The following is a 20,970-nucleotide window of genomic DNA, read 5'->3' on the forward strand; positions in this document are numbered from 1 at the left end:
TGGGTTTTAGACATGCTAGGTTTGAGATGCCAGTTAGACATCCAAGCAGAGATGAAGTTGAAATTGAGCAGAGAGTTCCGAGATGAAATCATCAGCATTTAAGTGGTATTTAAAGCCAAGAGATTAATTTTACTTTGGGAGTGCAGACAGATAGAGAAGTGGTAGGAGGACCGAGGCATTTGAATATGAAGAGGCTGGGGCAACGCCAGTAGGGAATCAGTGAAGAAGACTGACAAGGAACACCCTTCAGGTAGGCAGAGCAGCAAGTGTGGCATCAAGGAAGCCAATCGAAGAAAATAATTTCAATGAAGAGGGCAGGAGCAACTGGGTCAAATCCCACGGCAGGGTGAATAAGAGAACCCTGGGGACTCATCACTGGATTTGAAATGTGGAGGTCCTGAGTGCTTTTGACAGGAGTCATTTTTTGGGGTGGGGGGCCACAAAGCCTAACTGGAATGAAGACAATGGAGCATGGGAAGAGAGGTATTCAAGGCAACAAACAGAGACAACACTTTCAAAGAGAAATGACACACTAGCTGGAAGGGGATATGGGTGGGAGAAATGGATGATGCTGGGGAACACATGGACAGCTGCAGGAACCTCGATTAGGAGACAGATGATGGGACCTAGTGTGCCCCGAAGAGGTTGGCCTTCGGTGAGGCAATACACAAAAACAACCCCATGAGCACCCATGGAGGTAGGCCAGTAGGTCCAGTGGTAGGAATGATTAGAAGGTCTAATTTCTATGTCATACATCTTTTTAAGACCTTCTCTTTAGACATGGATTAGTTTGTTCTCCTCTGTGACTTTTTGTTGTTGCTGTTGTCACAATGGATATGGTAAGCCCACAGCGCCAATCCAAAATTTTAAAAAAGTAACTAGAGGAACAGATTTTTTTAAAAAAGAAAACAAGAACCAAAGACTTTGTTATTGTTGATGTCACCCAGAGTGACCTGTAGCTATATACTGAAATATCTGGCAAACGTTAAACCACAAGCATTAAACAGAGCTGTGAGTAATAAATGGCGTTTGCATTTTGTTTACATAGCTAAGAAACACAATGAACTCTAAGCAAAGAGCATCAGTACCAAATAATACTACAAAGCTACTACAGCAACTATAATATCAGTATCTTTTGTATCTTAGTCACATTGTCTGAAAACACCCAATTACGTTGCTTACGCAGATCCATCACCTGGACTCATGAGACAAAGTTCGGACTGAGTGTCTCTCTAGTAGGATACTGATCGCCCCAGTCAGAAGCACTCCCTGTGTGGCATCTCTCAGAAGGTGACAAGTTGGTAGTCATCGGGTAGAGTCTATCTGTGGCCACAGAACTGAGGCTAATCAAATTCTTGGTAACTAAGGACATCAAACCCAACCATTGAGCTTTTTGAGTTCTAGACACATTAGGTACCTGTGAATGACAATAAAATTTATTGCAAAAATGCTGAGTGTCAGTGGCTGTGAAAAGCAGCTCCAAAATTCTTAGACCGATTATCAATGACAAAAAAACAATCAACTGGTTTACCTGAATTAGTTTACTCTAGAGGCAGACAGCTGAGTGAGGTTAAGAGCACAGACTTGGGAGCCAGACTGCCCGGGTCAAATCCCAGCTCCATCATTTCTGACCTGTGTAACTTTGGGCAACTAAGTGAACATCTCTGGGCCTGTTTTCTCATCCGTAAAATGAAGGTAACCAATAATACCTATTTCATAGGGTTACTAGGAGGGTAAAGTGAATTGCTATATGCAATAATTATTGTAAGTCATAATCTCCATCTTGGAATTTAAAATTGACCACAAAATAATTAGCTAGAAGAAGCATGAGGACCCTCTTTAGAATCTGCAAAACCAGGGACTCAGCATGTTACACGTCCTTGGGGCATCAAATATATTCCAAAATGTAAGGACAATAAATAACGTACTTTGCAAAAATAATTTTAAATCGTTTTAATGTGAAAACATAGACATCCAGTGAAGACAGAATACAAATTGAAATAAACTGTATGTATGCTTGCCTCAGGGCCTTTCATCCTCATGCTTTCTGAGGTTTATTGTCCTCTTCTGAAACTTAAGGGGAACACTGGCATAAAGTGTTGTCTGCTGAGTCAGAGAGGAGATCTACAACCTATCAGGAAATCGTGCTGTGAGGGCTCCCCCATATTTAATCCCTAAAATTAGATGAAACAGACCTAGAAATGTTCAGTGACTGCTGAAGGTTAAAAAAATAGCAAGTGGTGGGGTTCGCAAGTAAATCAGGGTTCCTACTGCCAGTTTAGTCATCCTTCCACCTTGCCCTAGTATGTGGGATCTCCCCTAAAGGGTACTTAGTTACCCAATGAGAGATGTCATGTTGTAAATACAGTGCTTCCTGGTGGGAGAGACTGGGAATTCCCGGGGTATTTCTGAGAGGACTGCGGTCTCCACCCTGAACGCTGTCAAAGCGCCCATCCCTCCCTGCCTCCCCTACAGCAAGTGGCTCGATGCTCCCAGGGGCTGTTCCAGCTAGGCCTGTCACCACCTGTCCCTTACTTTTAGCCCCAGACTTAAAGAGACAAAACCCGATGGATGAGGGAAATAACGAGATGATGATATGGACGGCTTCCATTTTCAAAACTATACACATTCTAAGAGGAGTAAGGAACGGGTATGCCCTCAGAAGGAGAGGGGTCTCAGGGTATCAAAGTTTAAATCTGTATCATCTATAAACTCTATGCTCTGACAATCAGTAAATGAAATATTACTTTTCTTGTGCAACAAATACTTTTTTTTACCTTACTATGTGCAGTCCCAGGCTGGGCTCTGGGGCAGTAGGAACATACAGAGCACAGACCCTGCCCTCTAGAATTTAAGATGCAATTGTAGAGACCAGGTACAAAGATTAGGAATGATAATGAATAATAAGGCGACATGTGGGATCTAAATTAATGAAATAGACAATACCTTAAGCTTTGGAATGCTTTCTTCAAAGGAAATTTATGAGAAAGCCCAATATCTAAAACAGATCAAAGCAAGCAATCTTGCTTTGCTTTGCTTGCTTGCTTTCCAAAGAAGAGCCCCTGTGGGCACCTCTGTTCTTTGCTGCCTGCCCCCAGCCTTGACCTCGCCAGCACCCAGGCATCAGGACACCGCAGAAGGAGAGGCAGAGTGTGCTTTCAAAGGTGAGCAGCACCGATGAGCAGGCAGAAAAGGGCCCATTAGGTAGGAAGAACTGCAAAGACACAAGTGTGGAGGCAGAAACAATGCCCCAGGTATACTTAGGGGACAAAAAAGACCAAAACTGTCATGAATGAAGGGTTCATGGATGAGACGGTTAGAAAAAGCTGATGGCACGATTTCCCCTTTCTGACTTCTATTCAAATCCTGAAGAGCATGCAGCGGCTGTGCAGCTAGTGAGCTGAGTAGCAGTGGCCTAGGAAGGGCCGGGTGAAGGGCAGAGCTCAAGAGAATTACCCACTGGCAGGGAGAGCAGCAGGGAGCCACACTTCCCATCCCAACCTGGCTTCTTGTCCTGGCTCTCACTCAAGGCTCCTCATCCCACAGGGTGGTCCCTGTGAAGGTAGGCATACGAAGATGAGGAATCCCAACCAGGATGCCCCCTAGGGCTAAAATATCAAATACAAATGAGAGAGAGAGAGGCAAGGGCAGGTTGTAGAACATGTGCCTCTGCTTACCATGACAGGCATTTCTCAACACCTCCCCACACTTCCCTGACTTTTATCTTGTAGGGATGTAGGGCCAGAGGGCCAAACCTCCCACTTTTTCAAGAGGAAGAAGCATTACAGCATTTATAGCACTGTGTGGGCCAAAGAGAACCTACCTACAGGCCAGCGTGCATTCCTACATTAGAAGAGGGGTCTGAGTCTGTCTTGTTTACTACATTGGCCCTAGCATCTTGCCCAGGGTCTAACATTCATATATATGTGTTCAATCATATCTGTTAAATGAGTACGTGAGAACCAAATATTAGATTAAGCAGCAATTTGCAAGCCATCTTCTTGTGTCTCTCCTCCATTAGAGAAACACTGCAGCTCAGGGGAAGTAGATGGGGTAGCAGGTTCTAAGTTAAGGGAAATCTATGTATAAGTTACTCACCAAGTCACTATCTATTAACAGTGCCAGGGTTCCTATATTTGTCCTCCACACCTCAATTTTTTAAGCTCCTTTGTTATGCTGGTATGCTTACCTCACTCTCAATCTAATCCTTTACTTCCTCTTTTCCCTTCTTACCCTCTTCAAAGATCTCACTCAGGGTTTGACCAAGGAAAATAAATCAAAATCACTAAGTAAATGGGGAGTGTATATACAGTTCCATATCAGGGTGGCAGGTGGCGCTACATCTATCTCCAGCCTCCGAAGGGAGCTAAGACCTGGGCTCCAAGTCTGCCCTTCAGAGCCCTGGTCCTTGCCAGAGAACTAGCCAGGCTATGTGCATACTCATGGAGTTGCTAGGAACATCTTTGGAGCTCTTCTATCAAAATGTATTTCTGGGGGTTTTGAGATGTATCTATCCCAAGACTCTGCTCTTGGTAGCTCTGGTTGGACTTCATAGAAAGCCAAGTGTGAGGTTCATGGGATCAGTGAGTTCCAAGGTGAACAGGGTGAAAGTTCTACCTAAGGTGTATCCTGTACATCAGAATGAAAAACTCTTACTTGGTAATAAGGAAATGGCTCCAGAAACCCAACCACTGAAGTGGGACCCTTAATCAGAGCTTCAGCGCAAAGACCAAAATGTCCCAGAAATGAGCAGATCCTAGACTTCCCACGACTGAAGAAATTCTTGATCATCTTGCTGACAGTATGCAAGACTTTGGAGATGGTACCATATCCAGCATATGAACATATACCATTGTGGAGGGCAATGGAAGGTTTGGGTCAATTTTTAGAGGAAAGGGAAAAAAATGAAGCTGAAGGGGATGAGCAGAGGACAGGCTACACTGGAAAAGCGCCTTTACCAGAGGGTTTATGAGAGCCAGGTCTAGGTGGGTCAGGACTCACTAGTCTCAACTAAGGAATTTCTCTCTGGATCCCTCTTCAAATACCCACGTCACTCCCTTCACCTTCCACTCACCCCAGACAGGTCCTGAGTGATCCCATCCCCTGCTACCTTTGCACTTGGCCTCTAGTTACATTCAGATCATCCCCCTGAGCTTCTAAGAACACCAATGACAGTTCTGGAACAAGATTTTCTTTTATCTATTTCTGCTGCCTCTTCTAAAAATATTTTATTATGTAAATTCTTAAGAACATGCACAAATGTAGAGAGAATAGGATAATGAACCCCACGTATCTTCAATTGGCTTCAAAGATTATTTTTGCCAATCTTGTTTCATCTATCCTCTTTCACCACTGTTTTTTCTCCCTTATTTTAAAAGTTGATAGAACTGGTATTAGAAGGCAAGTGCTTCACTCAGAGCCACCGTTAGAAGCAGATATAAGATTATAACTCAGGCCAAGTTGAAAAAATTGTAAAAGGCTCTTTTGAGAGATTAAAACTGAGGGAAAACAAAATAAAAAAGCCAGACCCTGGGCTGGCCACATGGCACAGCAGTTAAGTTTGTGTGCTCCACTTCAGTGGCCTGGGGTTCAAGGGTTCGAATCCGGGGTGCAGACCTACACATCTCTCATCAAGCCATGCTGTGGTAGCATCCCACATACAAAATAGAGGAAGACTGGCACAGATGTTAGCTCAGCACCAATCTTCCTCACCGAAAAAAAAAAAAAGATAGACCCTGAGTGAAAGTCACTTACCACCACCCTCTTCGGTAGATTCTCTCACCTCAGGAACTTAAAAATATCAGTAGGAAAATAGATAAGCAATATAATATGTAAATCTTTTCAGGCCAAGAAATATATTTTTAAAATATTATTTTAAATGGCTAGGTTGTTTCGTATTTTTCCGTGGAATTTGAATTGTTAGCAGATGAAAGGTTAATATTCAGTGAACCATGACAACAAAAACTTGCATGCCCATGTTGCATATTTTTAAAAAAGGTAGTATGGGGGAAAAAGTCTTTATTTTTTTAAATTACAATTCAATGTCTATAATTGAGAAGGTAGTTCCATTCCTATGTTATTTTATACCCATATATACCTTTTTTTGTTTTGGTGGAGGTAGTGGTGGCATCTTTTTTAAATATAATTTTAAGAGGGCAGAGATCATTTCTTTCCCAAGTAACTAAAGCACCCGTTCCAATTAAAACTGAGAAACAGACAGCTGATCTTCTCCCAGGACTATGACAAAATGTTTTATTTTATAAAATCAGCTGCCTAGATTGTTGTATTTGCTGTTCCTTCCATCTGCCCTTTCAGTTTTGGCTAAATCCCATCCCTTCTCTCTCTCTACTGCAACCCCAGCGCCTAAAGAACTCACGCTCGCTGGTTGCTCAAAAATATTTCTGATATGCAGATTAAACCACTGTCAGTTTACGTGACTCTCTTCTCATTCTTCAAAAACCTTACCTTTCTCAGCTTTCCAGCTCTCTTCTCTTGTCCCAGTTCCATTCAATCTCTTCACTGATTTTCATGTTCTGACATTTAAAAGAGTGGTTACGTGTTCCAAAATTTCTAAGAATTATGTACTGTGCCCGATACTATGCGTAAATTACGTTTTACAAATCTATGAACACTTAGAATGTTGAAGAAGAGAACCTGTTTGGATGGCAGATGGGAACACAGGACAAATGGCTGAGGCCTTGCAACTCAATTTCTAAGTCTCCAGGCACAACTAAACATTTAAAAATAGAACTTGTGTTTTATTAACAAGAACCACATATTAATGCCACTTGATGCTAACAAAGCCATATCCTTACAATGTATTATATTTCAACTTTGTGACCCTACTATTTCTTATGCTTAATAACAATGTAAACAATGCTACTACACCATAGCACTCCTTACTGGTTGATGGTCTCTAAAGCTCAGGGGCAATGTAATAGCAGCCTTTAAATATCTTAGACAAAAGAATACTTCATGCAGAATGGCCTCCAGCTAATTATTACTTCCATGATGGAGAGATCCAGTGGAAGTGAAAGAAGTCAAAATTATTCTGTGAGAAATTCAGGCTTCAGAAAATGAAGTGTATCCTGAAAGTGAAATCCTAAAAAATAATGGATCCCAGAAATCGCACGTAAATCCCTTTTGTTCATAAGCTACAGTTTCTACTCCTTAAGATGTCTAGAAATAATATGTAGATATAGCTATTTGCCAGGATGGGTGAATCAGGCTAAAACTTCTTCCATACATCTCAGTGAGGTATGGAGGACATTAGTTTTCATTTCTTTACTGTGTTAATTTTAAGTCGTGGCTGCTCAGCATCAGAACTGTTGACATTTGGGGCCTGATCATTTGATATTGTGGGGGAGGGCTGTCCTGTGCATTGTAGGATGTTTAACAGCATCCCTGGTCCCCATCTACTAGATGCCAATAGAATCTCCACTCCCCAATGGTGACAACCAAAAAACAGCTCCAGACATTGCCAAACGTCCCCTAAAGGGCAAAGCCACCTTCAGTTGAGAACCACTGTCTCCAAACACACCCATCTGTGCAGCCTCTCCTCCTTCTTATCACCCCCACCCAACAAAAGCTAAACTCACCAACTCATGCATTAATTTTCTTCCAAATTTATAAATTTATTTCAAAGAACAGCTGTAAAAATTAAAAGAAACCATAAACAGAATGGGTGACCTGCCTCCAGCAGGGTGCATAACAGTCACTCAAGAAATGTTGGTTTCTACTCTCCGTTTCTGTTAAGGAATTTGTAGCTTCCAAAGTAGATACTTGTCCCTTTCAGGTATCTTATATTCCAATATTTTACATTCCACATATTTCGAACATGGCATTACATTCAAAATAATATAACCAAAGATTGTGATTCCACGATAAGAAGAATGCAAGACTTAATTTTTAGGAAGAACACAAGAACTAAATAAATACTTAGCACTTTAAAGGAAATGCTTTTTACGCTTCAATGAATTCTTGCCAGGAGGCATGGTCTTAAAAACACGGCACCTTCAACTAAGATGTAGAACAATAAGAGCCCACAGTTCTTACCGCCTCCCACCCAAGTTTCTATGGTGATACTTGCACTCAAACGGCTTGAATTCAAACTACCCACTAATCTAAAGAAAAATCCTTTCCTCAATCCTTAAAGCAATTTTTTCTAATTTGCTGGGGGAGGGAAAAGATTAATATTTTATACTTTTTAATAATAAATATTTTTCTAAATTAAGAAATTAAAAATTTTGACATAGGACCTTCTCAAATCCTAACGGACTGAGGATAAGAATTATAGATCAATTTTCTAAGACTCTTCCTTTTTTACAATCAAGAAATACTAGACATTGTCCCAGTAGAGGGAGAGTTTAAGCATGCCACGTAGTTGAAAAATCATCAGCAAAATATTAATCACAGCTGAAACCTGACATATACTCTCCTATGTTCCTTAGGTATAATACATTCCAGCGATTAAAAATACATTCCATTTCCTCTAAGTGCACATTCAATCTGTCAAACTGGATGACAACACCATAAAACTGCTGAAATTCTGAAACCGAACCTGCTAAACATCCTGAACAGCCCTTCTCCAAAGAAAAGTTAAGAGAAACGTATGCGTCACTTTCACATGGAGAAAGGTCTTAAAATTACATAAGAAGGATTTCAAAATAAGCTTCTAATAAACTGCTTAATACGGACAGCATTTCAAATTCTCAATCTAATTTTAAATTTCCATAGTTGTTGTAAATGGTACTCAAATAAAAATTTCCCTTGTGCTCCTAAGAATGCTAAGGGGTTTAGGATCCCTCCAGCAGACATGGGCATAAACCCCTGAAAACCGTGGGTTGTATCTTTAAAAGGTGTCAAAGGAAAAGCAGATGAAATGCTGTAACCTCCACCCACTGTCACTTAAGACATACAGCCCACGCACTCCGCACGCCCAGCCAGCATCCTGCATCCACCCTTTCTTTCAAGCCCACTGCATTAGACCATGGAAACTCAGGATGTGTGGCCACAGCGGCCCCTGCTCTGGCTCCAGCTGGCCCACCACGTGGCGTGGCCGTGACCTTAGTCACACTTCCCCCTGACATCCTGTGAGTGGGCTCAAGCTGGAGCCAGACCTTCCCACCGTGCTGCCCGCCCTGCTCCTGGAAATGACAAACCCCCACTCCCTAAAACATTCCATTCTCCTCTAACACCAACAGAGCTTCCTGCTCCCCACCCCTCCTGAACAACAGGTCTTTGAATATCATTCACCACCCTGGTAACACCTTTAACCATTTAGCTATTAAGGGAGGTATTTACAACTTCATTTAGGATTTTCGTAGAAGCTTACTCTCTGATTTTAACTAAACTATTTTAACTATTAATACAATAATCACTTCTCCAGGAATTACAAGCACGTACAACACTCAGAATCTAAATCAGGGCACTGAAAAATTTGCACAACAAAGCTCACTCCATTATAGAAATAGTTCTTCATTTAGTAAGAGGGTGCCTGTTGGATTCAGAGTTATACAAGCATTATCTTCGTGGTCCTTTTTTAGTTGGACTAAAAGGACTTCAGAAATCTTTGACTTGTATGTATAATTCTTGTCTTTGAAGAACTTTCATTTTAATAAATAGGTTAATGAGAAAAATACTCCCCATTTAGTTTTAGTTGTAGAATCAAGAAAGAAGCAATTTTTGGTTTCATCGGATGACGGAAATAACGTGACTGATTGGCAGTATTAATCCCGCCTTCCTCCTAAAATCCTAAAATGTGCATGTGGGTCCTAAGGATGGTTTTTCAAGTAAAGATGTAAAGCTGGGTAGAGTAACACTAAGGGGGCAGTTAATGTATCCACTGTTTAGACTCATACATACTATTCTACATATTCAAAAACAGAAATAGAGGTTCCGGTTCTGCAAAAGATGGAGTGCACACACTCCACCCTGTCTTTCCCAGTGAAAATAACTATAAAACCTGGAGAGACTGCCCAGAGCAGTTATTTGAGGACTCTGAAAAGTAAACAGTAGCAGACAGATTAGGAAAGACTAGAATTTGAAATACCATCAAACTGCCAGTGAGTTTACCATTACTTTTTCCTCCAGTATGCCCCAAGCCTGAACTTAACACACTGCCAGCAGGCACTGGTTGCTGACAGAGAGAGTCAGGAAGCACCCAGTAGCTCTGGCTCAGGGAGCAGGAAGGAGAACTCCTGATACTCAAAGAGTGGGAGAAATTCCCTATTTTTTTCCTTCTCTCGGTTCTCTCAAGCCACAGCCCCCAAATGGTGATAGCAGTCTGTGGCAACAGGAGCCTCAGGACCAGAACTCTGAGGGAGGAGAACCTTCCTCTGGATTCAGCAGACCTGTGGTTCCAAAAGAACAGGGCCAAACCCTGCCATTCTTAGTCTCTCTGTCTTCCAGTCGCTTGGCCCCAGGGATGCGGGCACAGCTGTGGAAGTACACGGCAGAGCAGAGCAATGAAACCTCAAGCTTTCTGGCTAAATGACCAGAAAGAGAAGCCCCACAGAATTGGAAAGTATTAGAGAGATCCTGGAGAGAGAGGAGTTTAGGAAAGAGACTCCATAAATTGTTTATGAACTCCTGGGCTCACCCACAGGCTTTGCATGGATGGATCTCATCCTAAACAGCCTATCAAAGATTTTGAGACCTGAACTGCCTATGTCCCAGACTGGTCACTGCGGGGCACACACACCAGACACATCCAAATAGCACTGCCAAGACTTGGAAAACTGACCTGACATTGGGACCACAGCTCACAGAAGGTGGGTTAGAACTTGTTCTCTGAACCTACCCAAGTCAACCGCCTGCTAAAGCAAAAATATCGATGTTCTCTATGGGATTTAAACAAGCCCCAGAGTCTCATCATATAATATTCAAAATGTCCTGGATAAAATTCAAAGTTATTCAGCATGACAATAGACAATCAACAGATGCCAATGCTGAGATGACACAGATGTTCAAACTATCTGACACAGAGTTTAAATTAGCTATTATAAAAATGCTCCAGCAACTAATCATGAGCACTCTCAAAACCTATGGAAGAATAGAGAGTCTGAGCAAAGCTATAAAGAAGAGCTGTTGAAAATTTTCACACTGAAAAATAAAATTACTGGAATAAAAACTCACTGAATGGGCTCAATGCAGCATGGAGATAAGAGTCAGTGAATTTGAAGATCAATCCATAGAAATAAGCCAATCTGAACAACAAAAAGAAAAAAAGCTTTAAAAACAAAACAACAGAGCCCCCAGGGATTTGAGAGACAATAACAGAAGATCTGCCATTTGTGTCATGGAATTCCCGGAAAAAGAGGAGGAAGAGTATACCACAGGAAAAAAAATGCAACAAAATAATAGCTGAAAACTTCCTAAATTCCTCAAGAGACATAGATCTACAAATTCAAAGAGCAGAGTGAACCTCATCTAGGATAAACCCGAAGAAAAACGTGCTGAAAACTAGAGACAAAGAAAACAATCTTGAAAGCAGTGAGAGAAAAATGATACATTACCTATAAAGCACAAAACTCAAATGGCGACAGACTTTTCATTAGATACCATGGAGGAGAGAAAAAAGTGGCACAACATTTTTAAAGCACTTAAGGAAAAGAACTGTCAACACAGAATTCCATATCCAGTGAATATATCCATCAGGAGTGAAGGTGAAACACAGATATCCTCAGATGAAGGAAAACTAAGATCATCCATTGGCAGCTGACTTCCTCTAAGATAACAGCCAAAGAAACCTCTTTAGACAAGAGGGAAATGATACTACAATTAAACTAGGAACATCAGGAATGAAGAAGGCAACAGAATGGTAAGCATCCGGGTAAACATAAAACACTATAGTGCTCTAGAGTTCTTTGTTGAAAGCAAAAATTATAACATTGTCTATGGGGTTTTCAATGTATACTAATGCAACATGTAAGACAAACATAACAAAAGAAGGGAAGACAAAGGGACCTACACGGTGGCAAGATTTCTACAGTCCACTTAAAATGGTAAAATGTTGATTCTAAATTGACTGTAAAGTATGTATGCTGTAGCCCCTAGAGCAGGCACTGCCAGAATATATTCCTTTCCCGTGATTCTAGAAAAACAAAACAAAAACAAAAGATACAAAGACATATACAAGAAATCAATTATTCAAATAACTCAAAAGAAGGCAGAATATGGGAAACACGAATAACAATACAGGGAATAAACAAAAACAATAATAAAATGACAGGCATAAATTCAAGTCTGTCAATAATTACATTAAACTCAAATAGTCTAAACATACAATTAAAAGACCGAGACTGTGAGAATGAATTAAAAAATATTAATCAACTATATGCTAACAAAAACTTAGTTGAAATATCATAATATCAGTAGACAGGATAAAAGTAAAAGGATGGAAAAAGGTATACCATGTAAACACTGTCCAGAAGAAAGCTGGAGTGGCTATATTTATACCAAACAAAGCAGCCTTCAAAACAAAGACAATTGCCAGGGACAAAGAAGGACATTACAAAAAGACAAAAGGGTCGATTTGCCAAGAAGACATGACAATCCTAAATGTGTTTGTACCCAACAATAGACCATAAAATACATCCAACAAAAACTGCCAGAACTCAAAGGAGAAACAAGTAAATCTAAAGTAAAAGTTGGAAGCTTCAACATCTCTCTCTCAATAAAACATAAAGAAGGTAGACAGAAAATACCACCAAGCAAGTGAATCTCATATTTACAAAACATTCTAGTGAAAAGCAGAATATGCATTCTTTTAAAGCACATATAAAACATTCACCAAGATAGACCATACCCTGAAGTATAAAACTTTAACAAATTTAGAAGAATTGAAATAACACAAAGTATGATCACAATGTTTAAACTAGAAATCAACAATAAAGAGAGAAGAGGAAAATTTTCAAATACTTGGAAATTATAGAACATACTTCTAAATTACGTATGGGTCAAAGAGAAAGTCTCAAGTGAAAGAGAATTTTGAATTGAACAAAATAAAAATACAATATATCAAAATGTGTGTGATGCAGTTAAAATGGTGCTTATAGGGGGAATTTGTAAAGTTAAATATTTATATTAGAAAAAAAGAAAGGTCTTTAATCAATAATCTAAGCTTCTATCTGCAGAAACTAGAAAATGAAGAACAAAATACACCCAAAGCAAGAAGGAAGGAAATAACAAAGATAAGAGCAGAAATAAATGAAATTGAAAGCAAAAAGAAAAAAATCCACGAAAACAAAAGCTAGTTTTTTGAAAATATCAATAAAATTGTTAAGCCTCTAGCAAGACTGACAAAGGGAAAACAAGAGAAAGAGAAAGAAAATACAACCTACTAATACCAGGAGTGAAAGAGCGGTATCACTTACAGATCCCATTGACATTAAAAGGATGATAAGGGAATATTATGAACAATCCCACATACATAAATTTGACAACTAATATTGCTACTATTTTTTGATGAATTTTTAAAATCTATGTTCATGAGGGATATTGATCCGTGTGTGTGTGTGTGTGTGTGTGTTTTTTTTTACCATCTTTGGTATCAGAGTAATGCTGGCCTCATAAAATAAGTTGGAAGTTTTCCCTCTTCTCCTGAAAAATATTGTCTAAATTGGTGTTGCTTTTTCCTTAAATGTTTATTAGAATTTACCAGCCAAACTGTCTGGGTCTGGAGATTTCTTTTTCAGAAGGTTTTTACCAATGCATCCAATTTTATTAATGATTATATGACTATTCAGGTTATGGATTTCATCTCAGGTGAGTTTTGGTAGGTTGTAGTTTTTTTCAAAAATTGGTGTAAGAAGTTCTTGTTGAATTCTCAAGTTTGATTCCCCGTCAATTAAAGAAGAGACAGTTTGAGCCAGGATCCTCCAGAGTGTCAGTTTCTTCTTGGCTGTAATCAGACAGAGGTAGGGGAAGGGGGGAAGGAGGATTTTACAGGGGGCTCAGGGGAGTGTGCTGTCAGGGTAAATTTCAGGCTCCTCACTTCTGAGATTGGCCTGTCAGATACCACTGTAGTTACTGTAGTCACCCAAATCCCTATTACCTGGGCAGGGCAGAGGATTTCAAATGTTATTCTATGAAGTAGCTGGGAATTGTGAGGCTGGAGTTGGGGTTAAGGGGTGGGAAGTAGGTATGGGGGTGGCATCAGGTGTAAGAGTAAAGCTGTTCAGGGAAGACCACAGGGTCCCCACTCCCTCTCTCACCAGAGCAACTGCCCTCTGAACCAACCTTCGGAGATTCCTCCATCTCACATGCAGCAAATACCCAGACACAGGTTAACTGCCAACATGGCTTCTGCCCATGCATAATGGGCAGTCTTTTTAATTCTTTTCTTATTTTGAAGAGAATTCAGCTGCTAGAGAAAAAATTTTGCAAAACATTGCCCTCAGATGTCCCAAAGGAGGTGACTCGGATTCTGGCATGGGCTCCTTGGGAAGGCAATGGGCCAGTCATCCCCAGCAAGGCAGGGCACTTCGTTGGAGTCAGCCTGGGTTTGGAAACAAAGTCGTGGCTTCCAACTGACTGGCTGCAATTCTTCCTCCATTTAGTCAGACACAAACTGAGACTCCTAAAGCTGAAAGCAACCTCATGACTCTCCCTGCCCGTGCCTTTACTTCACAGATGAGGAGACTGTGGTAGCATACCTTCTTGAGGCAAGAATGGGACTGGAGCCCAAGTTCCAGGGTCCCAGCACAATGCTCTTTACACTACACAAAAAAACAAGTATTGATTGGACAGCTACTACATATGTGAGGCAACGTGACAACAGTTCCTGTCATCGTGGAATTCAAACTCCACTGGGGAATATAGACATTAAACAATTACAGAGAGAACTATAATGGAAATGAGTGTCAAGTTATTAAGGAGAAATGCAAGGAGTATAAATATGTTGCCTTAAAAACTCTTCCCAAGACACAACCAACCACCACCAGCACCACAGTCATAGTGGTCCCTATGGAAAAGTTTCACCTTGGAAAATTGGGGAATTATCATGTGATCTTTCGGTGATTAAGTGAAATTTCATCTTAAGTCTGCAACACAGAGAGTGCTTTTGTCCTACATCTGCAGTACCATGTCATATGGGTACATGGAGGAGAATGTCATATTAGTATACTAAGGAGCTAGACAAAAGAGTGGACATTGAAAGACGTCATGATTCTAGCCATGGACGCTTTGTTGGACCAGCACGAAGGAGCCACTGTGAGGTGACTAAAGCCAAGCGTGATCCAGATGCTGCAGGAGGGGTAGCCCTGGAGCCATGCAGGCCCTGAAACAGGCTCCAGCAACAGCACGAAATATTCCAGAGAGCAAGAGCTCTCTGAGGAGTAAACCAGGTAGTTCTGCAGAGCAGAGAATGAAGCTAGGATTCTATGTTTCAGCACCCTGACAGTGAAGAAAGGACATGACGACACATGCACAGACAAAGCTAACAGTTTTATCTCACAATCTGATAAATATACCACTTTTAATGGGAAACTTCTATGAAAGTTTGACAAGTTATTCTTTTGGGAATTGTTCCCCCCCCCCGAACTGGCACTCTCATGATGGAAGCATTTAAAGCGTCTCTGATTTTCCCCTACACTTTCAAGGGATAAACACAATCATGGAACCTGAGACTTGAGGTGAAAGTGGCCATCATTTAAGCTTTGTGGATGGCAAATTACCACATGGGAGGGTTTAATAAAACTGTAGTCCATGAACTGATTATTCTCTATTATTTAATAAGAGGTCAGGCTCTTTTAACCCTAACAATCAATAGAACAAAAAATAGGTATGCAGTTCTATATGAAGCATAGAGCCTTCTAGAAGAAAAAATAAAGTCAAGTCACCTACCAGGTGGCTGAGATAACTACTAAATGAGATTTTCCCAGAAGCTTCTAAACCACATTGAAAAGTAGGGTAAACTGAACAAATAGTTTGGGACAGAAAAACAGGAGTACCTGTCAGAGATTGTCACCACAGTGGGTAGGGTTCAGGCCACACTAGGATCAAACAGGTGTCTGACCACCTGCATGGGCTCTCTGCTTGTCATTTCAAAACCTCTCAAGGTGCTTATTTTGATTAAAGGTATGGAAATCAAGACTTTTAAAATGTTCTTTATGTATTTAACTTAAAACTCACATTTATACCAGCCAACTCTTAGGGGGCAGAAATAATTTATCATCATTACAACAGGGTGTAAGAGTCTAAAACAGCAGCTACCACAAAGGCTTAATGGAATCTCTCTCCTTGAAAATTATTAATAATAGAATGGTTTAGTTCACATCTCCCCCAGACTTCAGGAGCTGGCTAAGTAACCTCAGAAGTACCCTGTTAGTTCAGTAATTCTGTGAATCAATGGAAAAATGACAACCATTAATCTTGGGCTCTATGTTTCAATGCCTTGATAGTTAAGAAAGGACAAGATGAAATATGTACAGAAAAAGCTTCCAGTTTTATCTTAGGACTTGATAAAAATAACACTTATTTTTATATACATTCACTGCTGTATGCAGAGCGCCTAGTACAGAATCTGGCACATAGTGGGACCTCAAAAAATGTTTTTGAATAAATATACAACGTCATTAGACAAAAATTCTGCAAAACTAAAAATATATGCCTTGAAAAATCGCTGTTTTCTTATTCATACTGATAGACAAGTAAGAAAGGAAATATCAAACCAGCCATCCATTTCGTTATTTTTTTCTTGATATGGTATGGTGAAGTCAGAAAAGTGAGGATAATGCATATCCTTTATTGTTTACTAGTTCTGTGATCTTGGACAAATGACTTGAAAGCCTCTCAAGTATCTTCTGGCCGCATATCTAAAATAAGGCTAATAATCTCTTCCTCACAGTATCACAGTAAGGATTAAATGTGGCCATACTGTTTCAGAGCCTGGCACACAACAGGTGTTCATCAAATGAAGACCCATGAGAGAGTATGAGAAAATCTCCCATATTCTCCTTTGACCTCAAACATGGATCTTGTGTAGAGGTTGGTATCATCCATGTCACTTTCTGAGTTTCTTTCCAAAGAAACAAGTCCTTCACTCATTACAACAAGAATCCTCTACCCTGGCTGCAGATCGGAAACCCAGGGGAGCTTTCTAGCCAGGTGACCTACTCACTCTGACTCTCCAGTGGTGAGTGGGAGGACAGACCTGCCTGGTGGGGTCCTCCATTTGGCCCTGAGACCCTAGGTCCTGTGCCCTCCAGGAGCCCAGGTACATGGGAACAGAGGGGCACCAAAAAGGAAGCAGTCCCGACCCAGGAAGCATGATGCTTCAGAGGTGGGTTAAAGGCAGGCACAGCACAGAGAGTACCAGGGAAGGATGGTGGGCCCGAATTAGGAGCACGTGACCTCTTCCTCAGAGAAGCATCCTTAATTTAACCAGCAAATAACAGGCCATTTGGAAATGGCTTCTACAAGCTGTGATTTGACAGAAACTTTGAGTGAATTTATACTGAAGCTTTCCAAAAAGCAGATCTGAAATTGGCTGCTTAATTTGGCCTAAACCATAACATATGGATAGATCTAAATGCTGCTGAAAGCTTCCATTTTAAAAGCAACATATGTATTTTTTCAATGCAAGTTTAACATTTTTTAAAAAATCATAAGTGATGTAATCAGAAGGTCAATACTCACCAAGTATTTCTCTTCAAGAGGGCACCAATCAAGCAGAAGCTGTTCTTATCTTTACCTCCTAGATAAGCCATATGCTACTTTAGTTCTCTGTATAACTTCAAGGATGCTGAAACACTTTGGGGACTCAGTTTCTCCATCTGTTTAAAAAAAGCAGGAAGGAATGGATCTAGCTAACTCTAAAACACTATGCTTCTCTTCTGAAAACAGCAATCATTGTTTACTTCCTTCTAGGCCAGGTATTTTATTACCAAATATGCATATCTTTTAACACGTGGTTCCTGAGACGAGTAAGAGGGACCAGGGTTTAAAACGCGTTAATGCAGGCTTAAAGGAAAATTTCCTAGACATGTTGTTCACCCCACAACAGGGCAAACCATATTCCCCCTTTTCTTTTAATTAAATTTCCATAACTCCATCTCCCAGATGCCACACACCGCTCATATTAGCCAAGTCTCATTTAAGATAGAATAAATCTATTTATAGGCTGGGAACTCTCTTGCTAAGTATGTGGTTGTTATAATCACTTAAGATGAGCACAGTACTGAATCAATAGCTTACCTGGGACCCAGTGCTGCATGTTAATCTCAACACCCTGGCTTAGCCCATAGCTAGGAATGCAAGATGTAGATAAAGAAAATTCAAAGCTTAAAAGAGTGCTCTGATTTAGTATTGATGATAGAAGCAGCACACATATCTCTGTGATACATAAAATTATAATCAAGTTAACATACCAGCAAAGGCCTCGTTTTGTAACCTTCTCAAATAATAATGGAGGGGAAGTCAGGAAAACAAAGTGTGGCCAAGACTAGTCTATTTTAAAAGCATGAGATATTTAGAGTACATGGAGAAAAATAAATTTTTCATAAATTCCAATACAGAGAAAACCTTAGGATTCATTAAACACTGCACAGACTCTTTCATAGGCCTTAAATCTGACAATAGTACATGCTCTGGGAACCCAACGTAGCTATAGAATATTCAACATTTATTAAGCACTAAGAACTGTACAGAGTACACAAACAAAGAGACCACTCGCTCGCAGAACACAAGGATTCAAAAGCACATAACAATGACCAACCTAGGGAACAGTTTAACAGTTCCATTCATTACAACAGCCTGGTTCCATAACTACCTGAAGGTCCTTGGTTTGCAACGATCAAAGTCCATTTTTAAAAACTGGAGAACTATCACTGTAGCCAAAGGTTAACAAAGTACCAATGTTGAGAGCCAATAAAAGAAAATTAATTAGGAATAAGTGGGTTTGTATAAAGCGTCTACAAAGTGAAACTTCATCTCTCAGTATTTCTAAGGGGAGCATGAACCCTCCTTTCTCACTCCAACTCATTTCTTTGCACCATAATACTATGCACAAAATGTCCAACTTCTACCATTTTGAAGGGGTTCTCCTAAAAAGGACAAAGAAAATTTTAATTATAAACAACTGCAAGAAAAAGAACCAATAAAACTTTTTGCACTTACTATAAAAGAAGAAATATGCAAAAGGAGCCAAAATGTTATTAAAAATGCTTCATGATAGGGCTGACTCAGTGGTGCAGCAATTAAGTTCGCACATTCCGCTTTGGAGACCCAGAGTTCATCGGTTTGGATCCTGGGTGCAGACCTAAGTAGTGCTTGTCAAGCCACACTGTGGCAGGCGTCCCACATATAAAAGCAGAGGAAGATGGGCATGGATGTTAGCTCAAGGCCAGTCTTCCTCAGCAAAAAAAAGAGGAGGATTGGTGGCATATGTTAGCTCAGGGCTAATGTTCCTCAAAAAAAAAAAAAAAATGCTTAATGACAAACTCAAGTTGTCAAAAAAAAAATACAGAGGTTTATGAAAAACAATCACAATCCTGCTAAACAATACTGTATAAATTATCTTTTAATGTAAAAATTATTTCTTAAGGGTCCAGTCTCAAATGAACATATAGATATAAAAATTTCTAGAAGTATACAGCTGAATAGGCAAATTCTTTATTTCTCCCATTTCCTTCAGAATGTGTTCACATAGCTCTAAAGAAGTTCAATTCACAAGATATAATATGATCTAGTATATTGTATAAATGGATTCATTTTAAAAGCCTCCTTTCATTCACAGGGCTGAAAAATGCTTGCTTCCTGTGTTCCAGAGGAGACCATATTTATAATGAGCAGTTTTCATGAGATTTACTTTGTGTGTTTCTCATGTGATTAGACACTGGCAGGGCCACCTCCAGTGTGGGTAGCAACTGAACAGCAGCAAAATGCTCACTTGCTCGAATGCTCACAAGCCTAAAATGATAAGTCCTTGGCCTCCAGTTATTACGTTTCCAAGGCTTTGGTTAAGTTTCATGCATTATACCTGAAAGGACTAATAGCTAGCAGCCACAAATATACGAATAAATATTACACACTAATTTATTTCTGTCAGCAAAGAGGGCACCAGTTGAGAGAAAACTTAAAGTATCTCCTCCTCTCTCCCCCCTAGTGGCCCAGTGGGTTGCCTGGGGTCCAGGAAACGAAAGGATGAAAGGAAAGAGAGGAGAAGGGCTCCTAATAGTAGGTGAGAAACCTGAAAGACTGATTTCTCTACTTCTTTAGGTTGCCTTAAAGGCAAGTAATTCTATTCTGTTTGTTTCAACTCTCAAATAATTTTACCTATGCACCTAGGTAAAGACAGAAATTAAAATGTACTGAGAAAAAAATGTAGAAGGCCCAATTACACAATTCATGAAAAAGTAACACGTGTATCTCTCAGTCAAGAGAAGCATTCTGGGAAAGGAGACAGGCTGACATTCCAAAGGCCCACAGCCTCTGCAACTTGGGCTCTTTATGGGTGGACCACAGCGCAAAAGCCTGCTGGCATCTTGGAAAGAGCATATCCGCCCTTCCCTCACGCCAACATCAACCTGATGATGAGTTTTCCGAATAGGGGGTCTCTGTTGGCCAAGGGAGACCCTCACTGCATCGTTCCTCTTTGTTGGGAAGGCAGTTTCATTTCATGTAGTATCACCACATTGGAGTTGATTTGGGAAAGGTGGGTGTGGAGCAACACTAAAAGAAAATGTTATATCCTCTGTGGAAATTCCAGGCCTTTCCACTGCTTTCAGGTATAGCAGAGTTCACTGTGGTCATCAGAGTCAGGGGATACTCACACAGTACAAAAGGTAATATTCTGGGTAATGAAGCCATAAACCAATAAAATAAGCCACAGACTGTGTCTCTCCAATTTGTTATTCTCATCTTTCATATACAGTATCTTCTAAATGTAATCATGATTCTTCAAACCATTATATTAATTGGGGGCAAAAATTGATGTTGTTTAAGGACCAAAGTTATTTGTATTTTTTA

General features: G+C 40.2%; 1 protein-coding gene across 1 annotated transcript in view; it reads right to left on the minus strand.

The window, feature by feature from the left end:
* Positions 1-20,970, minus strand: part of LOC138921979 (uncharacterized) — a 155,622-nt gene that overhangs the window by 33,160 nt on the left and 101,492 nt on the right. Inside the window, exon 5 of the mRNA XM_070258364.1 lies at positions 17,641-17,777. The gene's annotated coding sequence lies outside the window, so the exon portion shown is untranslated. The remainder of the gene's footprint in view (positions 1-17,640; positions 17,778-20,970) is intronic.

Source organism: Equus caballus, chromosome X (assembly GCF_041296265.1).
Source record: "Equus caballus isolate H_3958 breed thoroughbred chromosome X, TB-T2T, whole genome shotgun sequence".
NCBI classification, from domain to species: domain Eukaryota; kingdom Metazoa; phylum Chordata; class Mammalia; order Perissodactyla; family Equidae; genus Equus; species Equus caballus.